The 8,474-nt window shown below is 34.7% G+C and overlaps 1 non-coding gene across 1 annotated transcript; it reads right to left on the bottom strand.

Moving 5' to 3' along the window:
* Window positions 1–2,629: 2,629 nt before the first annotated feature.
* Window positions 2,630–2,703, bottom strand: TRNAN-AUU (transfer RNA asparagine (anticodon AUU)). The gene has a single exon. It is a non-coding gene; the product is annotated as a tRNA-Asn (tRNA).
* Between the last annotated feature and the right edge of the window lie 5,771 nt (window positions 2,704–8,474).

The raw sequence follows: 8,474 nt of genomic DNA, 5'->3' as shown, positions 1-8,474 counted from the left end.
GAGACTTGGCTTTGTGGACACTTTTCAGAGAACAAATTTGTTAGCATAAAAATAAAGCCAGAAAATGAAGAGCTGTTTAATCACGCAATTTGATTTTTTTGCCAGCATATTTCTTTTTCTCTGCAACCCACTGCTAAATTGTGCTTCCTAGATGTTTTTATAAAATCACTGAATCAAATCTAACTCTGATTACATCAGAGAAGGCCAGGTACCCTACACCATAACAGGGGGTATGAAATTTGACTTGTCTACTTAAAGATCACCAAAATCTGATAACAAGGTCAATTACGTCCCTGGGTGGGATTGAACCACCAACCTTTTGGTTAATAGCCGTACACACTAACTGATTGCGCCACAGAGACACTTTGCAAAACTACATACTGACAAATGCTAATAAGCATTCATCTAAAACGTTTCCTAGAAAAACTTTAAAAAGTCAATAATCTGGAGAGTTTTTGTAAGATGTTTCTTCTATCAACCAACGAAGAAACACATTGGTACTTTCCCATGATGAGTGAGTGCTTCAGGATCTCTTGCACTTACATGTGCAGCAGAGTACAGCAATGGAAGCATGCTGGGCCCATTACCCAGAGGTAGGCAGATTGAAACTATCCTCTGCTATATGCATTTTTTTGTTTGTTAATTAAAGTAATCCAAAACTGGGATTGATATTTTGGCTCTTTTATTTTTACTTAAAGTACAATAACTTTTACCATTTTAATTTGTTTTAATAGTATATTGACAGTATTGTTTTCTTTCAAAAATCCACTTAATTTTCTTTACCCTATTATTAAAATGGTAATTGACAAAAACAAACTACATTGTCACCAGAAGAGCAATACAAAATGTACAAGTGATATATTAAAATCATCTTTCCAGCTTGAATTTCAATGATGCATTGGGGCAACGATTTTGTGAGAAACATCTTCACCCTTAAATAAAGATTTTCTTAATTCCTTACCTGTGTGCTAATTAGATATCACCTTGTTTTCACATTAAACAGACTTCCACATGAGAAAGCAGCAAGGATGCAGTGGCGTTAATGTTTCCTGGTGTCAACCTGTATTATTTCAGTAGACATTGAAATGAGGATGCATCTTGCTGCCTTTCCAATGAAGCAAGTTTAATTTAGTAATAGGTGAAAAACCATCCTTACAAAGGTGTTAATCAGAGACTTGGCTTTGTGGACACTTTTCAGAGAACAAATTTGTTAGCATAAAAATAAAGCCAGAAAATAAAGAGCTGTTTAATCACTCAATTGGATTTTTCTGCCAGCATATTTTTTTTCTCTGCAACCCACTGCTAAATTGTGCTTCCTAGCTGTTTTTATAAAATCACTGAATCAAATCTAACTCTGATTACATCAGAGAAGGCCAGGTACCCTACACCATAACAGGGGGTTTGAAATTTTGACTTGTCTACTTAAAGATCACCAAAATCTGATAACAAGGTCAATTAGGTCCCTGGGTGGGATTGAACCACCAACCTTTTGGTTAATAGCCGTACACACTAACTGATTGCGCCACAGAGACACTTTGCAAAAAGTCCATACTGACAAAGGCTAATAAGCATTCATCTAAAACGTTTCCTAGAAAAACTTTAAAAAGTCAATAATCTGGAGAGTTTTTGTAAGATGTTTCTTCCATCAACCAACGAAGAAACACATTGGTACTTTCCCATGATGAGTGAGTGCTTCAGGATCTCTTGAACTTACATGTGCAGCAGAGTACTGCAATGGAAGCATGCTGGGCTCATAACCGAGAGGTAGGCAGATTGAAACTATCCTCTGCTATATGCATTTTTTTTTTGTTAATTAAAGTAATCCAAAACTGGGATTGATATTTTGTCTCTTTTATTTTTACTTAAAGTACAATAACTTTTACCATTTTAATTTGTTTTAATAGTATATTGACAGTATTGTTTTCTTTCAAAAATCCACTTCATTTTCTTTACCCTATTATTAAAATGGTAATTGACAAAAACAAACTACATTGTCACCAGAAGAGCAATACAAAATGTACAAGTGATATATTAAAATCATCTTTCCAGCTTGAATTTCAATGTTGCATTGGGTCAACATTTTTGTGAGAAACATCTTCACCCTTAAATAAAGATTTTCTTAATTCCTTACCTGTGTGCTAATTAGATATCACCTTGTTTTCACATTAAACAGACTTCCACATGAGAAAGCAGCAAGGATGCAGTGGCGTTAATGTTTCCTGGTGTCAACTTGTATTATTTCAGTAGACATTGAAATGAGGATGCATCTTGCTGCCTTTCCAATGAAGCAAGTTTAATTTAGTAATAGGTGAAAAACCATCCTTACAAAGGTGTTAATCAGAGACTTGGCTTTGTGGACACTTTTCAGAGAACAAATTTGTTAGCATAAAAATAAAGCCAGAAAATGAAGAGCTGTTTAATCACTCGATTGGATTTTTCTGCCAGCATATTTTTTTTCTCTGCAACCCACTGCTAAATTGTGCTTCCTAGCTGTTTTTTATAAAATCACTGAATCAAATCTAACTCTGATTACATCAGAGAAGGCCATGTACCCTACACCATAAGAGGAGGTTTGAAATTTTGACTTGTCTCCTTAAATATCACCAAAATCTGATCACAAGGTTAATTACGTCCCTGGGTGGGATTGAACCACCAACATTTTGGTTAATAGCCAAACACACTAACCGATTGCGCCACAGAGACACTTTGCAAAAGTCCATACTGACAAAGGCTAATAAGCATTCATCTAAAACGTTTCCTAGAAAAACTTTAAAAAGTCAATAATCTGGAGAGTTTTTGTAAGATGTTTCTTCCATCAACCAACGAAGAAACACATTGGTACTTTCCCATGATGAGTGAGTGCTTCAGGATCTCTTGCACTTACATGTGCAGCAGAGTACTGCAATGGAAGCATGCTGGGCCCATAACCCAGAGGTAGGCAGATTGAAACTATCCTCTGCTATATGCATTTTTTTTGTTAAAGTAATCCAAAACTGGGATTGATATTTTGTCTCTTTTATTTTTACTTAAAGTACAATAACTTTTACCATTTTAATTTGTTTTAATAGTATATTGACAGTATTGTTTTCTTTCAAAAATCAACTTCATTTTCTTTACCCTATTATTAAAATGGTAATTGACAAAAACAAACTACATTGTCACCAGAAGAGCAATACAAAATGTACAAGTGATATATTAAAATCATCTTTCCAGCTTGAATTTCAATGATGCATTGGGTCAACAATTTTGTGAGAAACATCTTCACCCTTAAATAAAGATTTTCTTAATTCCTTACCTGTGTGCTAATTAGATATCACCTTGTTTTCACATTAAACAGACTTCCACATGAGAAAGCAGCAAGGATGCAGTGGCGTTAATGTTTCCTGGTGTCAACCTGTATTATTTCAGTAGACATTGAAATGAGGATACATCTTGCTGCCTTTCCAATGAAGCAAGTTTAATTTAGTAATAGGTGAAAAACCATCCCTACAAAGGTGTTAATCAGAGACTTGGCTTTGTGGACACTTTTCAGAGAACAAATTTGTTAGCATAAAAATAAAGCCAGAAAATGAAGAGCTGTTTAATCACGCAATTTGATTTTTTTGCCAGCATATTTCTTTTTCTCTGCAACCCACTGCTAAATTGTGCTTCCTAGATGTTTTTTATAAAATCACTGAATCAAATCTAACTCTGATTACATCAGAGAAGGCCAGGTACCCTACACCATAACAGGGGGTTTGAAAATTTGACTGGTCTACTTAAAGATCACCAAAATCTGATAACAAGGTCAATTAGGTCCCTGGATGGGATTGAACCACCAACCTTATGGTTAATAGCCGTACATACTAACTGATTGCGCCACAGAGACACTTTGCAAAATTCCATACTGACAAAGGCTAATAAGCATTCATCTAAAACGTTTCCTAGATAAACTTTAAAAAGTCAATAATCTGGAGAGTTTTTGTAAGATGTTTCTTCCATCAACCAACGAAGAAACACATTGGTACTTTCCCATGATGAGTGAGTGCTTCAGGATCTCTTGCACTTACATGTGCAGCAGAGTACTGCAATGGAAGCATGCTGGGCCCATAACCCAGAGGTAGGCAGATTGAAACTATCCTCTGCTATATGCATTTTTTTTGTTAATTAAAGTAATCCAAAACTGGGATTGATATTTTGTCTCTTTTATTTTTACTTAAAGTACAATAACTTTTACCATTTTAATTTGTTTTAATAGTATATTGACAGTATTGTTTTCTTTCAAAAATCCACTTCATTTTCTTTACCCTATTATTAAAATGGTAATTGACAAAAACAAACTACATTGTCACCAGAAGAGCAATACAAAATGTACAAGTGATATATTAAAATCATATTTCCAGCTTGAATTTCAATGATGCATTGGGGCAACGATTTTGTGAGAAACATCTTCACCCTTAAATAAAGATTTTCTTAATTCCTTACCTGTGTGCTAATTAGATATCACCTTGTTTTCATATTAAACAGACTTCCACATGAGAAAGCAGCAAGGATGCAGTGGCGTTAATGTTTCCTGGTGTCAACTTGTATTATTTCAGTAGACATTGAAATGAGGATGCATCTTGCTGCCTTTCCAATGAAGCAAGTTTAATTTAGTAATAGGTGAAAAACCATCCTTACAAAGGTGTTAATCAGAGACTTGGCTTTGTGGACACTTTTCAGAGAACAAATTTGTTAGCATAAAAATAAAGCCAGAAAATGAAGAGCTGTTTAATCACTCAATTGGATTTTTCTGCCAGCATATTTTTTTTCTCTGCAACCCACTGCTAAATTGTGCTTCCTAGCTGTTTTTATAAAATCACTGAATCAAATCTAACTCTGATTACATCAGAGAAGGCCAGGTACCCTACACCATAACAGGGGGTTTGAAATTTTGACTTGTCTACTTAAAGATCACCAAAATCTGATAACAAGGTCAATTAGGTCCCTCGGTGGGATTGAACCACCAACCTTATGGTTAATAGCCATACATACTAACTGATTGCGCCACAGAAACACTTTGCAAAAGTCCATACTGACAAAGGCTAATAAGCATTCATCTAAAACGTTTCCTAGAAAAACTTTAAAAAGTCAATAATCTGGAGAGTTTTTGTAAGATGTTTCTTCCATCAACCAACGAAGAAACACATTGGTACTTTCCCATGATGAGTGAGTGCTTCAGGATCTCTTGCACTTACATGTGCAGCAGAGTACTGCAATGGAAGCATGCTGGGCCCATAACCCAGAGGTAGGCAGATTGAAACTATCCTCTGCTATATGCATTTTTTTGTTTGTTAATTAAAGTAATCCAAAACTGGGATTGATATTTTGTCTCTTTTATTTTTACTTTAAGTACAATAACTTTTACCATTTTAATTTGTTTTAATAGTATATTGACAGTATTGTTTTCTTTCAAAAATCCACTTCATTTTCTTTACCCTATTATTAAAATGGTAATTGACAAAAACAAACTACATTGTCACCAGAAGAGCAATACAAAATGTACAAGTGATATATTAAAATCATCTTTCCAGCTTGAATTTCAATGATGCATTGGGGCAACGATTTTGTGAGAAACATCTTCACCCTTAAATAAAGATTTTCTTAATTCCTTACCTGTGTGCTAATTAGATATCACCTTGTTTTCACATTAAACAGACTTCCACATGAGAAAGCAGCAAGGATGCAGTGGCGTTAATGTTTCCTGGTGTCAACCTGTATTATTTCAGTAGACATTGAAATGAGGATACATCTTGCTGCCTTTCCAATGAAGCAAGTTTAATTTAGTAATAGGTGAAAAACCATCCCTACAAAGGTGTTAATCAGAGACTTGGCTTTGTGGACACTTTTCAGAGAACAAATTTGTTAGCATAAAAATAAAGCCAGAAAATGAAGAGCTGTTTAATCACGCAATTTGGTTTTTTTGCCAGCATATTTCTTTTTCTCTGCAACCCACTCCTAAATTGTGCTTCCTAGATGTTTTTATAAAATCACTGAATCAAATCTAACTCTGATTACATCAGAGAAGGCCAGGTACCCTACACCATAACAGGGGGTATGAAATTTGACTTGTCTACTTAAAGATCACCAAAATCTGATAACAATGTCAATTACGTCCCTGGGTGGGATTGAACCACCAACCTTTTGGTTAATAGCCGTACACACTAACTGATTGCGCCACAGAGACACTTTGCAAAAAGTACTTACTGACAAATGCTAATAAGCATTCATCTAAAATGTTTCCTAGAAAAACGTAAAAAAGTCAATAATCTGGAGAGTTTTTGTAAGATGTTTCTTCTATCAACCAACGAAGAAACACATTGGTACTTTCCCATGATGAGTGAGTGCTTCAGGATCTCTTGCACTTACATGTGCAGCAGAGTACAGCAATGGAAGCATGCTGGGCCCATAACCCAGAGGTAGGCAGATTGAAACTATCCTCTGCTATATGCATTTTTTTGTTTGTTAATTAAAGTAATCCAAAACTGGGATTGATATTTTGGCTCTTTTATTTTTACTTAAAGTACAATAACTTTTACCATTTTAATTTGTTTTAATAGTATATTGACAGTATTGTTTTCTTTCAAAAATCCACTTAATTTTCTTTACCCTATTATTAAAATGGTAATTGACAAAAACAAACTACATTGTCACCAGAAGAGCAATACAAAATGTACAAGTGATATATTAAAATCATCTTTCCAGCTTGAATTTCAATGATGCATTGGGGCAACGATTTTGTGAGAAACATCTTCACCCTTAAATAAAGATTTTCTTAATTCCTTACCTGTGTGCTAATTAGATATCACCTTGTTTTCACATTAAACAGACTTCCACATGAGAAAGCAGCAAGGATGCAGTGGCGTTAATGTTTCCTGGTGTCAACCTGTATTATTTCAGTAGACATTGAAATGAGGATGCATCTTGCTGCCTTTCCAATGAAGCAAGTTTAATTTAGTAATAGGTGAAAAGCCATCCTTACAAAGGTGTTAATCAGAGACTTGGCTTTGTGGACACTTTTCAGAGAACAAATTTGTTAGCATAAAAATAAAGCCAGAAAATGAAGAGCTGTTTAATCACTCAATTGGATTTTTCTGCCAGCATATTTTTTTTCTCTGCAACCCACTGCTAAATTGTGCTTCCTAGCTGTTTTTATAAAATCACTGAATCAAATCTAACTCTGATTACATCAGAGAAGGCCAGGTACCCTACACCATAACAGGGGGTTTGAAATTATGACTTGTCTACTTAAAGATCACCAAAATCTGATAACAAGGTCAATTAGGTCCCTAGGTGGGATTGAACCACCAACCTTTTGGTTAATAGCCGTACACACTAACTGATTGCGCCACAGAGACACTTTGCAAAAAGTCCATACTGACAAAGGCTAATAAGCATTCATCTAAAACGTTTCCTAGAAAAACTTTAAAAAGTCAATAATCTGGAGAGTTTTTGTAAGATGTTTCTTCCATCAACCAACGAAGAAACACATTGGTACTTTCCCATGATGAGTGAGTGCTTCAGGATCTCTTGAACTTACATGTGCAGCAGAGTACTGCAATGGAAGCATGCTGGGCTCATAACCGAGAGGTAGGCAGATTGAAACTATCCTCTGCTATATGCATTTTTTTTTTTGTTAATTAAAGTAATCCAAAACTGGGATTGATATTTTGTCTCTTTTATTTTTACTTAAAGTACAATAACTTTTACCATTTTAATTTGTTTTAATAGTGTATTGACAGTATTGTTTTCTTTCAAAAATCCACTTCATTTTCTTTACCCTATTATTAAAATGGTAATTGACAAAAACAAACTACATTGTCACCAGAAGAGCAATACAAAATGTACAAGTGATATATTAAAATCATCTTTCCAGCTTGAATTTCAATGTTGCATTGGGTCAACAATTTTGTGAGAAACATCTTCACCCTTAAATAAAGATTTTCTTAATTCCTTACCTGTGTGCTAATTAGATATCACCTTGTTTTCACATTAAACAGACTTCCACATGAGAAAGCAGCAAGGATGCAGTGGCGTTAATGTTTCCTGGTGTCAACTTGTATTATTTCAGTAGACATTGAAATGAGGATGCATCTTGCTGCCTTTCCAATGAAGCAAGTTTAATTTAGTAATAGGTGAAAAACCATCCTTACAAAGGTGTTAATCAGAGACTTGGCTTTGTGGACACTTTTCAGAGAACAAATTTGTTAGCATAAAAATAAAGCCAGAAAATGAAGAGCTGTTTAATCACTCGATTGGATTTTTCTGCCAGCATATTTTTTTTCTCTGCAACCCACTGCTAAATTGTGCTTCCTAGCTGTTTTTTATAAAATCACTGAATCAAATCTAACTCTGATTACATCAGAGAAGGCCATGTACCCTACACCATAAGAGGAGGTTTGAAATTTTGACTTGTCTCCTTAAATATCACCAAAATCTGATCACAAGGTTAATTA

Source organism: Pseudophryne corroboree, unplaced genomic scaffold, assembly GCF_028390025.1.
Source record: "Pseudophryne corroboree isolate aPseCor3 unplaced genomic scaffold, aPseCor3.hap2 scaffold_611, whole genome shotgun sequence".
In the NCBI taxonomy this organism is placed as follows: domain Eukaryota; kingdom Metazoa; phylum Chordata; class Amphibia; order Anura; family Myobatrachidae; genus Pseudophryne; species Pseudophryne corroboree.
Note: the sequence above shows the minus strand (reverse complement) of the source record. Positions and strands in the feature narration are given on the sequence as shown.